The sequence below is a fragment of the Oxyura jamaicensis genome, chromosome 14 (assembly GCF_011077185.1).
Source record: "Oxyura jamaicensis isolate SHBP4307 breed ruddy duck chromosome 14, BPBGC_Ojam_1.0, whole genome shotgun sequence".
In the NCBI taxonomy this organism is placed as follows: Eukaryota; Metazoa; Chordata; class Aves; order Anseriformes; family Anatidae; genus Oxyura; species Oxyura jamaicensis.
In genome coordinates this window covers 6780737-6799093 of record NC_048906.1, presented here as the reverse complement: position 1 = coordinate 6799093, position 18357 = coordinate 6780737, and the positions used below count along the sequence as shown (strand labels likewise).

General features: G+C 42.5%; 1 long non-coding RNA gene across 2 annotated transcripts in view; it reads left to right on the top strand.

The window, feature by feature from the left end:
- Nucleotides 1-18357, top strand: part of LOC118174327 — a 202879-nt gene that overhangs the window by 148103 nt on the left and 36419 nt on the right. Inside the window, exon 1 of one of the 2 annotated variants that reach the window (XR_004754619.1) lies at nucleotides 9002-9122. The exons of the other annotated variant lie outside the window; for it this stretch is intronic. This is a non-coding gene — a long non-coding RNA (uncharacterized LOC118174327). Of the gene's footprint in view, nucleotides 1-9001; nucleotides 9123-18357 lie in introns of those variants that run through there. 2 annotated transcript variants of the gene reach the window in all.

Here is an 18357-nt window from a genome sequence, read left to right as displayed (position 1 = left end):
GAACAAGGTGCTGAAATGAGAGGCTTTTGTCTTGGGTTTGTAAAAAGAAGACAAAAAATCAAGCAGCTTACAAGTAATACAAATGACCATAAACAGGAGTGAAGTTAATTTTGAGCCTGAGTTTTGCATTCCTTTGCATCAAATCAGGCAGTCAGTTGTGCTATGCTTGTTACGTGTTAAAAACAGAAGGAAAAGAAGAAGCAAAGCAAGGCAAGGAGATCTGGGCCTCAAGGGAGCCTCGTCTCCTTGGCAGTGTGTCGGTACTCAGGTATGATGTTGCTAGTGAAGTGCGTTTCTCAGCTTTCATCCGGACCAGGGGATGTACGAGATGCTTGTCCTTATGGTGGTCCTTTGTGGTGGCTTCTTAGCCGAAGGCTCACATGCGAGGAGCATCCCAGATTTTGTTCTTATCCCAGATCCTGGCCATTTCACTGACCGCATTTCAGCCCCCCAGCATCACAAAGTCATCCCTGCAGAATAAAGCAGCAGGCTGAGCCAGTGACTTACCCCGGATCTTGCTACAGGAGATGTTACAGCGGAGGCTAGAGGAGTGGCTGCAAGTTGGAGGACCACTAGTGCAATAATTATCGGGTAATTACACGGCCCCAGTAAGCCAGGTACGGCTGCTTTTAGAAAAGTCCCAGGAGGAAATGAAGCGGAGAGGGAATTATTCTAACATATGGCGATTTATCAGTTGCTAACACCAGCAAGACTTTGTTAAAAGATTCCCTTAGGGTTCCCGATGACAATGTCAAGGATTTATGACTGGTAATGAACATCTCTCTCAGAGTGGTGCAAAATGAAGTCAAGGATTATGGGCTCCCTGTTTCCAGCAGGCTCTCATCCATGGGCATTCTGTGGGATTCAGGTGCAACAATTTCCACCACAGCATGTATTGAGTGCTGATTGCTGGCAGTCTGTGTGGCTGGTGAAGTGTAACGTTATCTGCTTGGCTTCTTTCACGCAGGAGCCAGAGAGAAAGCTGATAGCCAAAGAGCCCAGAAGAAGCTTCCTTAGGAGAAGATACTTTTTCATCTGTTTTTCTCTATTTTTCCAGCAGCTCAGACATAGCAGCATAACACCTAGGTGCTAAAATTAACAATGCTGTGTTGTAAAAACCTCTTTAAAAAGAGGTGACTGGTGGGAACTGCTCATGAGTAAAGCTCAGAAGGAAGGAGTGAGGCATCGTGGAAAGGTTGACAGAAGTGTTCTTCCGAAGTTTAAAATGTGAACATTCGCTGACAAGCAATATAGGTGGCTGACAAGCACTATAGGTAGGCAGTGAGCATGTACAGATTATGGAGTTTTTGTCCTGAAAAGTATAAGATAGGAGGTAGTATAAGCACGTGTTCCTGGCAGGCTCACATGGTTGTTGCTTTTGGCAGGGGGTTACACTGCAAGGCTGTCCCAGGCTCATCCTGGCTGCTGGCTGGGCAGATCTGAGGTGCAATGCCCAAACCTTGCTTTTCTTCAAAGGGCCCCCAATATGTGGGCAGGGAAGGAGTCTGCGATCCTCGTGGATGCACATCTGCGCTGGTCAAGCAGGTTTGCTGCTTGCTCTGTAATTGAAGCAATCTTCCTTGCCCACTGCGAGGACATCATTTCTGCCTCTCATCACTTGAGAAAACACGTTTCTTCCTTGGGTTTTTCTTTGTGTGTGCTGGGGCTGATGAGCTGATGTGCTATGACAGTATAGCTACAATTGCAGGAAAAACAGGAAGAATAGCATTTTTTCAGGGTAGTCTCCATCCTGTTCTAACATTTTCTTGGCATGTTGATGCACTAATGCTTCGTGTACTGCAGTAACTGACTTTCTGATATAAAAGTTTGCTAGGGAAAGCAGTATAGAGCATTCAGTGCCAGCGGGATTTTGGAAAAGAAATGGGATGGGGAGGAGAAGTGTTTTTTTAAAAAAAAACAAAACAAACAAAAAACAACAACAACAACAAAACATAAACTCCAGCATAGGAGGGAACACATGCACATGCAAGGGCATCACAGTAAAATTTTCCAGTTACCATCTGATGATGTGAAAAACATTCAGAGTGTGGCATTCATTTGTGTCCCAAACAGTCCCCTTGTAGAGGAGAGCACAAGCTCTTCCAAGTGAGAACTGATGCACCAGCTTCCAGCAGTTTTCCTCACATCAGATGTATGACCTTTTGTGAACTTTCTGCAAGGGTCACATTTTTGCAGCCTTTTGGACTTCAGTGTCTTTAGGAGATTGAAAGGTTTTGATCTTCATTGTGTGTAAATGAGCATGGGAAGTGCAGGGGAAATTAGTATGGACCAGTGTTTCTAAGCATTTGGTCATCAGCATGGTTGGTGATCAGACTCTTTCTCAATTTGTATTTAGACTTGACCACACCGAGCAAAGATAATTAGATTTGGTTATGCTGATAACACTTCTGCAAGAACCCAAGGCTGAGCCCTCCTTGTCTCTGTCGAAGAAAATCAATACTTTCATTCTTCCATAACCTCATTGCTCTGTTTAGCAACACCAAATCTACATTATGCTGAAACTTATGCACATAATTAGGGCTTTGGGACTTTGGAGGTGTTCTATCCATGATTAGAAAGAAGGGAAAGAATAGCAGGGTTTTTCTTTCTATGATTTTCTACAGTCTCAATAGAAAAGAATAAAACCAGAAACCTAAGTAAAAAGAGTCAACCCCTAGCAGCTGCCCATGCCCCACACCAGTTAGAGTTCTGTGCCAGCACTTCCACCCTTCCTTTAACTGGAAGGTCCAGTTAAACAAGAGCTCCAGCATCACTGAAAGGGAAAGATTCCAGATGAAACCAGGGTAGCTCCTCTACTAAGTACATCATCAACAGTCATGGTGGGCTCAGAGCCATACCTCCCGAAGACAAGTAATATCCCCCTTTAAAGGGGAATTATAAGCTGCACATACGCATGTTTAGCTATGTTTAATTGCTGGCACACTGGAGTGAACTACTTCGGGGAGTTACAGATACATGATGTTCTCTGCTGTGTGACAGATGAAGGGAAACGTTGGGAAAGGTTTTGGTCTCATGCTGTGCAGCATCTCCGACTGCCTTTTGGGACTGTAACCGAGTGCAGTTTTTAGGGCTTTGGCACCGATAGAAATCCTGCCCTGGCTTTGGGTAATTGCCATAGAGCACGCCAAAAAGTTTCGCTCCCTGCACAAACGGCCATCTGCTTTATGAGGCACTGCAATTCCTTCCACTAGCATAGATGAGAAGGGTCAAAGCAACACGGGATCATACCTGAGTCTTCAGCAGAAATACAGGTGAGAGCTAGAAGAAAGCAGTTTGGCTTGGCCAAATACAGTGGCTCTAGTGCTATTCAGAGCAATGTTTTCAGAACAACACTAGAATATTGAGAGTAAAAGAAATCATTCTCAAAAGAAGTAAGAAGGTATTGTTTCACCTAATAGCTTTTGCTACAGGTGGAGCATAGTACAGTGAATGGAGCAACAAACACTCTCCACAGTTGAAGCAACCCTGTGGGCTGCAACTGCAAATGCAAGCAAATATATTTTAAACAATTTCAGTGAGACTTGTAGGGAGCTGCTTTCCTTGGGAGGAAAGTGCCAAAGACAAAAGTGACATCAATAGCAGCTGGAGGTAGAAGTATTCCTGAGTGCTCAGAAACAAAGGAGGCTTTAGGAAAAACTTCAAGCGAAGAGGGTTTGTATCTTATCTATATTCATCCTTGGTTCCACTTGCTCACAGTGTTCTCTGTCTTACAAAGGAGATCAGCTTTTGTGGGGACAGCTGGGACTGGGATGGCTTATTGTCAAGTCTCAAATGTCAATGACTAATGCTGATTTACATGCAGATTGCCTCTCAGCTTTATTTTATTTGGTTACTTATTTCTCAGAAATGCTGTCATTTGCTTCTGGGGAACGAATCAATGAGGGCAATAAAGAAGATGTAATCTTATTGCCGATTCAGGGGAAAAAAAAAAAAAAAAAAAAGAGGATGAGATGAGCATTTCAGCGAATTTATAACCGCTGGTACTTCTTCCATTCAGGTGTTTGCCAGATGTCAGTCTGTTTGGGAAGAATGCATGTCGTGGTACATCCAGGGCTGCAGTTGAGCACAGCCTCTGTTTAGTCCCTGTTCTTTGAGTTAGCCTTGAACTTCTCCGCTGTTGGTATGAAACAAGTAACATTCCATTAGCTCTGTTCCCTGACAGCCAAAAAAAGTGAAATCCTGTAGTTCTCACCATCTGGCTATGAGCAGAAAAGGATTTTTTTTCAATGGGAATGTCTTCTTTCCAGGGTGTTCCAAATTATAACTGCTTGCTTTACTGACAAAAATTAAACTCTTGTGGGCTGTCCATCCCCTGGATTCAGTGCTGTAATTTGGTTCATTATTTCCCTGTCCTCTCCAGTCTGTGCCCATCACCTGCTCTCCTATGCTGGATACTCTGTGGGGTAGGAATGAGCTCTTTGCTCTGTCTTTACAGTGACTTTGCAATCCATCCTCCTGCTGTGTGAAACATCTTTGTCACTGGTGGTAATTTAGAGTCAGAAAGACAGTGGCCTTATATTTTAGCAGATTTTGTGTGGAGTTTGGAAAGTTTGCGCTTTGGAAGTTAGTGATTTAATAGAGAGAAAGCTTGAGGTACAGCCATTGGAAATGAAATGTGATGCTCCTCCAGGTTTGTTTTGCTTGGTAGTTTCCAAAATGCAGTTGCACTGTTACTGGCCCATGTTCATGTTTAGCTTTGGGTGACTTCAAGGGGAATTTGGTACCCAAACTGGTCAGAAGTGGCGAACTGCATTCCAGAAGAAAATGGTTTGCACGAATAAGGCACTAGATTTAATGTCAAGAGATCTGGTTTCAATTTCTAGCCTGCTGGCTTGCCTCCAGCTTTGGATCCAGTTTCACCTAATCCGGCAAAGACGAGCAGCCACATAGAAGCCTTCGCCCCCATGCTCAGCACCTTTTTGGGCTCAGCGCTGTGTGTGTGTGTTCAGCCTGTGAAACACTGCTAATAAGACGGTCAAACATGTAGTTACCTCAACATAAAAGCCTGAAGATAAAAAGTCTGTTTAGACTGGGGCAAGTGCTTATCTCTTAGGATTTATGATACTCAATGACTCTATGCACAGCCCTCATGGGAATTCATACGAGTCAGGAGATTTATAAACAAGAAGTTGGGACTAACAGATAAAGACGTTCTGAGACAACCCAGCTTTTGGGGATTTATAGCCAAACTGCATTGATTCCCCACACACACTTTTTTTTTTTCTTTTCAATTTGATTTGCTGCAGACATAGGAAATGATCACAAGCTGATGGTGACCCTGCAAATAGCTTTCTAATGGTGATGAAAATCTGTTATTAAAGATTTACGTGGAGCGAGGGGCCAGGTTGCAACTTTTCCTGGTGTTGAGTGAATGTGCCTCAGAATAAATAAACATTACTGATGAATGTTCTTTCTTGAGAATTTTTAATGATCAGAGAATCTTCTTCATTACAGTCAGATATCTAACTACTAATTACTCTGTTAAACTGTGTTCTGGTAGCAAGAGAAATGCAACAACGAATTTATTTACCTATTAAAATCTTTATGTGTCTATTACTGCCACCAGTCTGTGGCTCTTCAGAAATATAGATTCTTATTGACGGGCTCCCAGATGCTAACTAGAATTTAATTTAGTTAAATGGTTTAAACTACAGATTGCCTTTCTCCATGGATGTGCACAAACAGAACACGAGAAATCCATTACCAATTGCCTAGGCTATTTTTTTTTTGCCTGTTTGCACCCTTCTTTCTTTGCATTGTAAATACAAAATATTTACAACTATTTATGTAAAATATTGCTTTTTTGAGTCAGGAAATCTGCTTCCTATGAGGAAAACTGTAAAGCAGCTTTCAGTGCTGTCGCTCCAGTTACAACTGTCCAGCAGTTTATAAGGCACTACATCTGGCTCTACTTATCTTTTTAGTAGATTACACTAAAGTGAATCCTTAAGGCTAAACCCTTTAATTTACTGAAACACATGCACATAAAATTACAGCTGTCTCACAAAGGCTTTCATTGATTTGAACAGAGCTGGGATTCATTTAAGTCGTTATAAAACTTAGATAAGCAAACTTCTTTCAAAACCAAGGGGGAAAAAAAAAAAAAAAAAAAAAAAAAAACAAGCAAAATGCCAAAAACAAAACACCCCCCAACCTGCCAAGCAGCCCTAATTACTGGCTTATTGATTGGCTCATCACTGCCTTATTCTTCGTCTCTGGATCCACTGACACCATTTCTCCTGCATCCCTGGTTTCCAAATGCACCTTGGTGTGCTTCCCGCTCTGAGAGACAATCTTATCACCAAAATATGATGGTTCCTGTAATTAAAGCACAGTTTCACTCTTAGAAGTAAGTACGCATGTTGTGTAATATTCAGCTGTTGAAACTTAGCTCTCTGAAAATAAGACATCTAAGGCTGAAGGCAAGGCAGCCATAGATTGCCTGCTAAGGACAAAGAGAACATGGAGGAAGACCTTCGGAAAGATGATTAATTTTAGGCAGCTTAAGTTAAATAAAGATGAAGGAGCATCCCCTCCAGGGACTGGTGTGACTGCCCAGCTCCCCGTGCCCGCACTGCACGGAAGCATCTGTCCTCTCCCACCAGATGTGGAAGCTCCTCAGCTTCCCAAATGACAGCTCACGGGAGCATGGACTGCAAGAGGAGCCCCGGCGGAAAGGCGAAAGATGTAAAACACTGATGAAAAGGGGAGTGAGTTTTCTTTAAATCCTTGGACAGAAGCTGTTCAATTACCTTCCCAGGACTGAGTGCCCTGTACTGGGTCTGGCTGGGATGTTAACTTTCCCTGCAGCAGCCCATACAGTGCTGCGCTCTGCACTTGTAGCTAGAGCAGCAGTGGTATCACACCAGTGTTGTGTCTGCTGCTGAGAAGTGCTGGCACAGCATCAGGACTCTCTCTGACCCTCCTAGGGGGTGGGCAAAAAGTGAGAAAGAAACATCAGCAGGGCAGCTGACCTAAATCAACCAAAGGGATATTCCATACCATATGATGTCACACTCAGCAATAAAAGGTGGAAAAAGGAAGAAGAGGGGAGGGGTGGGCTCTCGTTGCGAAAACATCTGTCCTCCTCCCAAACACTGGCTACGTGCATTGAGGCCCTGCTTCAAGGACGTGGTCAAGCATCGCTCATTTGTGGGAAGTAGAGAGTAATTTCTTTCCTCTGCACTTCCACATAGCCTTTACTTGTTTTGTTTAGTTATTCCTTTTCCCCCTCCCTTTTCCCCTTTCCCTTTTTTCCCTTTAGTTGAATTGTTTAATTAATAATAATATTTCCTTAATTATATATATATATATATTTTTTCCCCTCTTTAATTAAATCATCCTTATCTCAACCCGTGAGTTATTCTTTCCTTTACTTCTTCCCCTCCTCATCTGAGGAGGGGGAGTGAGAGAGCGGTTGTGGTGTTCAACTGCCTAGCACGGTAAAACCACCACATGCCCCTATTTCATATTGCGAGTCTTGTTACCCAGCTTAGTCTTGCAAAGTGTTCAGGCATTACTGCTGCCAAGTGTTACGGAAGGCACCAGAACCCAAGTAGGAAAACCCCACGATGTTAGGAACAAAGAACTGGCTTTAAAGAGAGAGTTGTTGCAGTAGTTTGCATACAAACTTCCTGTGTTCCCCACCATCAGCTGTCTCTCTGCGATGGGTCCTATTTTAATTCCAAATGATACCTGTCAGTTCAGCCAGCAGTTCCAAATTTGATGCAGGAATTAATGGAAAAAGCTTTCCAGCTCATGTGATAAATAATCCTAGATGATCATTATCCACGATCAAACCCTCCATACTCTCGCTTTTCCCCAGGAGAGATGCTAAGAGAACAAGAAGCAGATGTTAGTTACGTTGCTTAATGCAGTGCTGGAGTGATGTTCACGTCTTGCAGTCTGTTCCTCTACACAGGTAGCACGTGCCGGAGCCTGCCTCTGGCTGACTCCTTCGGGTTCTTCCACTGATAGCACTGGAAAAAGTTGGCTATTTCAATTAAAATGGTTAGGAAGACATATCTTACATGGGGTAGTTGTAGCCTTTTGCATTTCTGTAATGTTGAAAAGTGGAGCTTGTCCAAGGCTTCCCAACAGGGGGTGCAAAGCGGAATTGCACGGAGCAGCGCTGCTGGGTGGGCCTCGGGCACTCCTGCTGTGGGGAGCGAAATCAGAGCTGGGGGAGGAGGGAGAGGCTTGAGGGTGGCTGTGCTGCTCTCAGGATGGGAGGGATTGAGGAAGCTACTGCTGGTTGGGGGACAAGTCATCGTGCAGCCTTTCTCCAGCTTTAGCTGCTGCTCCATTTGGCCTTCCCTTTGCCTCAGCAGTGGCCCCAGCTTGGGGTTGGGGGGCTCTGCTGGGGGCAAAGAAGAGTGAGCAGGGGCCTGGTGCCCTGCCTCCCTTTTTCTCCTGTTGTTTCTGCCATTCCTTCTTTCCCTCAGGATAGCCACTCAGAAGCACCCAAAGGATTTGGGAGCCCAGCTGTGACTTGCAGACTGAGCTGGGTACTGAGATCCTGCCTGATCTTCTAAATTGTGCTGGAAATGCCATGTGCGGGGACCTGGACTGGCAATGGCAAGTGGTACAATGGCATTTCAAGTCCTGCTTCCGCAAAAAAAAATTGAGGATTTATTCAACTATCTATCCAATTGCATGTGTATTTAAGTGTTTTGCTGAAGAAGAATGTATATTTGCTATACTTTTGAAAATAAGTTGATTAAATTTCAATAATTTCATCTCTGTCTGTTCAGGACAGCTTGGAGTGTTTCAAAACAGCCTTAAGGACATCACTCTGAAGTTTGCTGTCTGCATCAGAGATGCTTGAGAAAGCCACTGAAATCATGAAGAGAAAATTAATCTATTAGTTTTCTAAAGAGATGGTAACTTGTTGGCAGAAGGTGGTGCTGTTACCTGATATTGAAGCAGATAACTAACTCCCATGTCAGTGAACTTGTGCAAAACAAAACCCATGAGTAGAAAAGAGATTTCCCCCCACCCCCGATGTGGTACATAAATAGTTATACGTGAGGTTTCCCAGTCTCTGAGATATAACAAAGTCTTCTTACTTCGAAGTGAGCCAACAGAAAGTAAGATACCAGGTGAACATTGCTCTTTAGAGAAATAATTGTGGCTCCATCCTGCTTTTCAAATGGAGTGGCTGATTTCAGCAAGAAGTTTAAGGTCACAATGACCGGATTTAACAAAAGCAAGAAGCAAAAAATGAGTGATATAAAGGACAGCTGAAAGTTTCAAAATGCCTTTCATGAGCAGCATGCTGTCACACTCAGGAGAGAAAATCTGGAAAAGGAAAGGTTATGGGTAGGAAAAAGCTCTTTTCATTTCTGTCTTGTGTATAGGTTAAGACAGCATGCTCAAGCTTACAGGTGACACGTGGCAGGGGGTTGGGTGTACGGAGCAACCTGCTTGTGTAACACATGCAACATTTCTGGGCTCTTCATCCAACATCTTTTTGAAAAGAAAGGATAAAATGTAGCTGATGACACAATGGATAACAAGGCCCATTTCTAAGCCTTCAGAATATACATGGATCATATTTTCGAGATTTACATTATAAAAGCTAGAAGCTTTTTTAAATTATTATTTAATGAAATATTAATTTTTGTTGCCTATTTCTATGCCTGTAGGAAACCCAAAATATTGTTGTGTATGACTTACAGCATTGGAGCAACACACGGGTGTAAATAGAAATTGTTATTATATTTTCTTATCATTCGTGTTCACTGAAGGATTAGAAATTGTGACAATTGAATGCTTTACCTAGTTCTGGATTAGAACTTGGGCTATGTGCAATACTGTGATATTTTTGTACTTGTACCCCACGTACAGGTCCTGATTTAGATAATATTTGTATTTAGGAAAGCCTGCAAGAAAGGCTGTTCCGGAGATACCTCACTGGTATGTAGCAGCAGAAGTATCAACCTGAATTCAACCTGGATTTGATAAATTTTCATGTTCAAGAGATTTGGAATATCTAGATATACATCAAACTTTTTGAACGTTATCCTGAAATTAGACTATATTGCAAAGCTTTTAAAAATCTCATTGCCTATTGCTAATTCCTTAGTAATTTAATCTCATTTTAAACACAAGTATCTCTAAAAGAGAAAAATAGTCCATATGCACTGGGAGAGGAGATGGAACAGTGAAAAAGAATGCCCACATCAGGAAACAGATCGTTCAGGATTTGTGCTGTCTGCTAATGTGAATCAGCATATGAAGGGTTACATTAGGAAGAATTGGAAATACTTGGGTGAGCTTGTACTTAGGGGGTTGCGATGGTGCAGGTGTCCAGAGCTGGGCAGCAGCGCTGGGAGACTGCATGGACACAAAATCTCAGCGACTAATTTGTACAGCTGCTTTTTGGGCCCGTATTTTCAAAATTTGGGAAGCTCAGCTGTGATCCTCCTGTTAGAACAGCTCCACGGATGTACAAATAGCCAGTATGTATCTGCATTTAGATGGGGGGGTGTGCCCAGCTTTGAATATCTGGCTTTTAGAGGCAAGGCACTGTGCCATACCTTCAGAGGAGACAGACAAAACTGGTCAGATGCCATTTAAGATACAATTCAGTCTGAGAGCTGAAGGCTCTTGCAGGATTTTCAGACCTTGAGCATGAGGCTTCTTTTTTTTTTTTTTTTTTTTTCTTTTTCCCCAATTGGATTTCACGGTTGAAACTTGGTGTAAGAATTGTGAGACTAGGGAGCAAATAGCTTTTTATGGAGATTTGAATTACATTTTACACTTGAAAAAATCATCCTAAGCAGTGAGTGAAATGGCCTGGCCTTTTGTCCCTGTGCCAGTCCTCTGCTGCTCTCTTCCTGGCCAGGACAAGTAACATGAGGCATCCCGCAGGGTGTTGCTGCAGCGGAGCAGGGCACAGGTGGCTAAAAGGAAAGAAAGCATCAAGAAGTGATGCTTCCTCCTCCTCTGAAGCCCTTCTTAGAACCCATGAGCAAAGTCTGTGGGGGATATTAGCTCTCATTTATCTTTGGTCAAATGATACAGCAAAGAGATGGGGGCTTGCTTGCACCTCTCAGTCCAGTAATACTTCATTTGCTTCAGCCAAATCTCCTCTGCTGACAAATACCGTCACCACTTCAGTAGAATATTTAAGGCCTGCGGCCGTTGATTCTTACTGTTCATATGATTATCATGACATGGAGCACGGCTCTCTCTGTGAAAAACCAGCAAGTTTCCATAGCTGATGTTGGCTTTGGGAGAACAAGTGGAGCAGGATTGTGGGCAGCCCTCAATGCAGCTGCAGTGCCCAGAGCTTGCAGTGGAATAAATCTCACTGTTTTCATTTCAGTTTCCTATGATGCCTGCTGAGAGATGCATCTTTACTGGATTCCATTTTCAGTGACACCCACCTACTGCAGAGATTAGCAACATTAACTGCCAGTCTGTTCATGAGCTGCAGTTCACGAGGCTGAAACTTAGTTCCCGTTGTCCTGATGCATTTTGATGCATCTCCTGATGAAGGGCTGACAGTTATTTTCCCTCAGAGCATCATTGCAATTCAGAGCCGTAAGTGAAACCCTGGAAGCACAGGGCTCCAAAAACTGAATTCTCACTTGTCAGTGGGGGGAAAAATACCAGGGTGGCACAATTTAGCCCTGTAACTAACTTCTGCTCAGGAGAGTTATCTTGGTCAGCTATGATTGATTTTTTTTTTTTTTTGGCATTTTTGTGCGTGTGAATTGCTGAAAAGCAAACTTTTCCCACAACTAATTGTGTTTGCTAATTACCTGTGAAAAAGCAATTATCTCCAGGTAATGCAATTCTTTGGGAAAGCTTTTATAATTGGCAAAGAGGGGAAAGAATCTTTTCTGTGGATGCTGTTTTCAGAAAAATCTTCTCAAATATTGTATCTGATGTATCACATTAGACACATCAGATTGGGTTGCATCAGCAATGTTGCATTACATCACATCACCGAGGTAATGTGCTGTGACAGACTTGCAATGCAATGTGTCAGCTGGAAAATGGGGAAAGATGTGATTTCCCGAACAAAATGCTCCTTAAGCTCTGTGGCGTGTTCCCCTCCTCCAAGTAAAGAAGTGGCTGATTATGTGTTGGGGTGTTCTTAAATGACTCAATTACCTACAGAAGAATTTGAAGCTTGGTGGTGGTGGTGGTGGTGTTTCCTGGCTCTCAATGGATAATTAACTGGTCTGGAAAGAAAGATAGTTTTTGCTATTTACATTCCCATTCCCAGATTATAATTTATTTAGTTTCCCCAAACACTGAGTAAACTTAGCAAGCAGTTTCTAGGAGGAGGAAAGTTTTTGCATTTGTATAGCTCTGCCCAGTGCCTCACCTCATGCAACATGCCTCCTCTGGGGAAGGCACCGGGGGAGTTCTGTGCAAGCAAGGTTCAGGATCACAATGGTAAGACTGTAGATATGGAAAGAAAACGTGGTAGGGATGTGTGTACACATCAGTCAGAGCTCTTGTTAGTGGGTGACTTTATAGCGCAGCACCAATTTGTGGTGCCCCTCTCCCCAGCGATAGCATTGGGGTGCCTTAGTCTGCCTCCTTACCTTCTGTGCAGAGCCGGTTGTAGACAGATAACTGCTGTCATGCCTGCAGGGAGGTCACTGTGCAGTGATGTGTAGGAAGACAGAATTTGCATTAGCCAAGGTACTTCATGAATCCCCAGAAAAGGAGAAAAGGGCTAGCTCAGGAAAGAGGACGGTGCAACGTTCACGGTGGTTCCCACGAGCGATGTGCCCAGCCGAGCTCTCCAAATGTAATTGCTGCAGTCTTAATGCTCTTTGTTATTTACTCTGATTTGGTTTATGGCAATTAGGCATCTTCAACAGAAAGCTTGGGTGTGGTCCTTGTTGGGATACTGAACAAAGTAGAGGAGGAGGGAATAGATGCACTTCGTATATGCACTAGTGCTTCAGCTGTAGGCTTGGAGGTAGGGCACATAGAGATGAAAGAGCCGTGTGGATGAAGGAGGTAAACTTAAAGCTGTTAAGGTCTTCAGGAAAGGGGAAGCTATGAAATCCATGTGAAAACAGAAATTCAAGTATTTTGAGCACATCTTCACACTGCATTGTCAGAAATAATGTGTAGTATGAGATTGCTTCCTTTCCTAGATTATTTTTTTAAATCATCCTCTTCTTTATGAGCTACTCAATGTTGCCTGATATTAAGCTTCCTTTCAGGCAAGCATTATGCTTCAGTAAAACATCAAAACCAGTATACAGAGAGTTTCTGAAGAGGGAAGCGCTATGCAATAATGGTGGACGTATTGTCATCAAGCTGTGGAGGTTAACAACCCCAAATTGCTTTGGTATTTGTACATATTCAAATACAAAGAATTGGTATGTTTGCTCTCATTTTAGTGAGCTCTTGTGATTCATTACATTTGGTACTTCAGGGTTCAAAATAGTCACTTGTTTCCTGCAAACCAATACCCTTAACTGTGTTACTATTTGGTTTCTCATTATTGTCCCATTTCTTTCTTTTTTTCTATTGCTGTGCAAATATGCTTTGGTTTTACAGTAACTTACCTAATGCTGCTTTGTTTAGCATTTGTTGTTGGAAGGATCAGGGTTCTGGTGTAATCAGAAAGAAATTGGCTAGGTCTATAATAGCATCACTGTTTAAACAATGCCTTGGATCACTAAGATAAAATAAAAATAATGTTTATGTACCTATGGATACCTTTCATTTTTGGTTCAATAGTTTTCTGATAAAATGGCAGCAGTTGTGTAGGAACGATTTGCTTACTTTGATTTAGACTTTAAGGTCAATACAGACATTTTATAGTCTGTCCTGGGCAGGGGTAATTGCATAATTGCTGTGCCCTAGGAACAGCCTGGGAAATGAATTATGAGTTGAAAGTTTCTGATCTTTTCTAATCTTTCCCTGCCAACCTTCACTCTTGCTTGCTCTAAGCAGGTGTTAAGACCATTAAGAATAAAGGTGTTAAAAAAGGTATTCAGGTGCCTGAAATTCAAATAGGCTTACAACCTTTTTTTTTCAGAAATAAGCAAGGTAGGCCTCTCACGTTCATTGAAAACTAGGGGAGCTGCATGGCAGTTCACCTTCAAACCTCTGGAAAATAATAATTCTTACATGCCTTGTTGTACCCACCAGCTTCTCCAACACTTCTGCTAACCTGGATCCTGTTATTTCAGCCCAGCCCCTGGCTCTGTACCCAGTCAGAGGCCATCCCTCATTGCCCATCTAGATGTCTGGGCACAGACACCCCTGTCAGAGCCAGGCTTCCCAGATACCTGCCCAGCCTGAGACGAAATGCATCCTGAAGTGTCTCTGTGGTCTCTGCTACCTGTACAAGAAGCCCCCTGTGGCAAGCTCAGCAGTGGCTGTTTCTAGTCTAGCAGTCATATTTGCTCAGGTGAACTGTACTCGAAATGAAGGTGCGGTGTTGGTGCTCTGCCACTTGTTTCCATCAAAGCATTTACCTCCCATAGTATGTATAAATCATTCGGATCAATAAAAACCAGTCTTATCTTTAAGCCAAATATTAACCTTGCTTTCTATTTACAAGCTGGTATTATCTGACACTAACCCTTCTTTTGCACTCAGAACTCCTGTTCAAAGCCTTTTCTTTAAACCTGTTATTAAGCCTGCCTTTTATGTCTAAACCGGTGCAGTAGCACAATTTAACTGCTTTACTTAATGTTCGAGGGTATAAGTGATCTCTATGATACCAGTGATGTTAAGAAGGTAAATGGGGTTAAACTGATTCCTGTTACAGGCTGATCTTTACGCAGTCTGGTTGGTGGAACCAGTAGCAGACGTGTTGCAGAATTAATTTTAAGGAAGTTATAACAGCCATTGTTACGTAATGGCGACATCAGGTGAGAATGGAAGTGTCCACCCAAGTCTTTAATCTCCCTCAAGCCAAGATATTAATTATGCTTCATTTTGTATTTTGAAAGAACTCTTTAATCACGCAGCCAACACCTCCTTTTGTGCTTTTCATTTCCTTTTGATTATAAAATCCGCTTTTCTTGTAGTATGACTGGCAAGTGGAGAAGTTCAAGCAACTCTGTGCACAATGAGCAAGAGGTACTTTTTCTACTGCAGCAGGAGGAGAGCATCTCACTTCTTTAGTTCCAGGTTCTGAGCCTTTTTTGGTGATCAATTCATAGAGAAACCGTGCAGTCAGAGGTTTTGTCAGATCTAGCCAGACTTGTCTCATGAGACATGAGACTGAGAGAGGTCATGCAATGTCTTGGGAGTAGAAATAGGGAACGAGCTGGTAGTGCCTATTGGTAAAAGGCTAACGTGGTGACTGTTCTGTTCTGGTTAGATTTTTAAAGGCTGAGATCAGCAGGTATGCCAAAATAGCGCTGTGAGTTTCAAAAAGCTTGAAAATAAAGCTGAATTCCAAGGTTTCGGGGCAGATAATGTATCTGAGTGAGACTTGTGATAGCAATGCCAAGGACATGGCAGAAAAAAACACTTCCATTCACCCACTCCATTTCAGGAAGACGATGTTCTCCTTTTACAACTGTATGCAATAGGCGTGCAGGAAAGCAGTGAAAGGCTCCAGCGCACGGAACAGTGGCTGAGGAAGCTGCAAGAAATCGTGTTTTAGAGAAGCAAGAGTGAAACCAGCGAAGAGGCATCCCTGGGTAGGGAAAGGAAAATGAACAGATTAAAGAAAAGGAAAAGTTTCCACCAGGGCTGGAGATATTAACGGGAAGTACTCAGCACAGCAGTGCTTCACGAGCACTTTTAGCTCCCTCCTTTCAGTAGGTTGCTAGAGATTTGCATTGCTAATTTGCTTGCTGGAAACTTCTCCCAGACTTCCAGGGAAGGTAGGCAGATGTATCCTTTCAGGGCAAGGCAATAATGTATTGGTGTAATTTTACCCCTGTGTCCTAAACTGCGGATGTACTGGAGGTGAAGCCTTGGGGTTCCTGGTAGAAAACACCTAACCTTAACGTTCATCAGAGAGACCGAGCTTCTAACCATTGTATCCTTGGGAAGTAGCACATCAGTAGGAGGGCAAAATAACAATTGCTCCAGTCTTGGAGAAGCTTTTGCATTACTGCTACCCCAATTATTTCCTTTTTTACACATGTTCAGCAATCTCTTGCCTCTGTAATTACAGCACTGAACACTGCAGCTATTAGATACAGTCACTAGACTTTTAACAAGCCATCATTACTTGCACTTGGAATCTTACAATTTAACAACAATGTCTTTGAGAGCAGTGTAACTTATTTCTCCTTTACAATAAAGGCACAGACTTGTGTGTGGACGTATGCACTTAAAAGCTGGTTTCAGCCATGAGCTTTACTTAGGAGCAGTGAAGAAGCCAAGAGCAGAGCTGTAGAAGGTGATGTGTACTATGACTGAAAGTTATGTGTAACATCTCTGTTGGACAAATCTTTCCTTGAGAAATGATGGCTAAGGATGCTGTCCCAGTAAAACCAAGGAATAGTATCAGAAAGATAACTTCCAAATTAGAAAGTACCTGACAGCCCTTGGGGTCTTCTGTTGAAATCAGAAGAGCTGTTTGTCATCTGTCCTTGAACACCCAGAGAAGCTGGGGAGGCAGGTAGAGATCATCTGCCTTTCCCCAGCTTCCCTGCTGCTTGGCAATTTCTTTCCTGTACTCTGTATTCTTGTAATGGTGCTGAATACTAAAAAGAGGTAATTTTGTGTATGCTCAGGCAAGCAGGAGCGTGGTGGGCCAGGTTACCTGATTAGCTGGTGGATTTTCTATGCTAACCCCAGGTGGTCGGACAGAGCAGGCATTTAAAAACTCATCCATCTTCTGTCTTAGTGTCTTTGAATTTGCATAATTAAAACTGAATTACTTGCTGTATTTTAATATATGCAGTGAAAATGCATAAAAAGCTGAAGAATTACAGCAATCCAGTAATTCACGTCATGTCCCATTCAGAATTACAGCTTTCCAGTGCCAGCTCAAACACCGAGGATTCCCTGCCACCTTAAAGCTATAATTGCTGAATTAATAACAGAGGGTTTTGGAGAGTGACTGCACAGACTCTCTGACCCAGGTAATAGCAACACTCATGTTAAAGTGAAGTTGATACGTTTGACTTAATCTATTTTGTATCAGGCTCAAGTAGTGATCATTGCTTTCCCATGCCGCAAGAGGTTAGGAGAGCTGCAGCAAGGTGGTACCCTTCAGATTTATTTAAAGCTACCTGCGTTTGTTAGCCAACAGAGACTAGAAATTAAATTTTCAGGGATCAGCAACACTATATTTCCTTCTACCAGGGGATTTTTACCCCAAATCCATTAGTCTACTCCACACTTCTGGGAGGCGGAATTCTCCATCCAGCTGCAAAGGAGTGGAGAACAGGATGTAGAGGGAGACGGTGAAAGGCTTCTGCTAGCATTACTTTACTCCAGAATTTTATTAACAACAACTGAAAAAAACAATCCCTATCCTTCCAACTCAAGAACAAATTCTACAGCTACTGCTCTCCACAAAATACATGGGGTCTCATGGCCCCCACAACTACAATGCTCATAAGGACTGAGATAAAGTGACTGTTGTTTCTAAACAGGATGATAGGAAGTTAACCAAAATGGCTTGATCTGAATGCGAAGTTACCCCCCTCCCAATCACCCTGTCCTTTTTTTTTTTTCTTTTTTTTCTTTTTTTTTTTTTTTTTCCCTAAAGGTTTCCTTATTCCTTAGGTATTAGAGGGAACTAGTATTCCATTTACCATGACTTCCTCAGGTTAGGACCTTGATGGGACCTGTGGTACTCTTCATTTATTTCAGTAGGATTTGTGATTCTTGGTTACCTCTAGAGGTTGGCTCAAGTCATTAGAGATCAATTGCCCATGTCAAAGGATCTGATTGTACCAAGGAGCTGATTTAGTGAACAACTATTCACATGGCGAAGCTCAGCTGTAGCAAAAGCCAAGAGGTGTGACCAGTCAGATGTTGGACTTCACAGCTCAGGGCAATGTTCTGTGATAGGGTTCTATGCAATAGCTTCACTGAGGATATATACACATTGTGGATAAAAAGAATTGGCAGTTTGCAGGGCTGGCAATCTGGTTCCTTTCTTAAAAGCTACCATCATTAATTAAAATCTCTTTTTCTGTCTAATTATTTCAGCTCTAATTCTCTTGCAGGTTCATAAATAGTAACATCCCGTTGTCCTGAAAAAAGTTTTTTATTTTTTCTCCTTTCTCTTTGCCATTGCCCTCATTCTCTGCCCTCTCATGGCTTAAGGTAATTAAACTTCCAAAGCCTGGTCACCTCTCTGAAATATTTAAACATGATCAAAATAGATTTTTGTGTTTCTCTAGCCTGCAAAGCTCCATGGGAGTT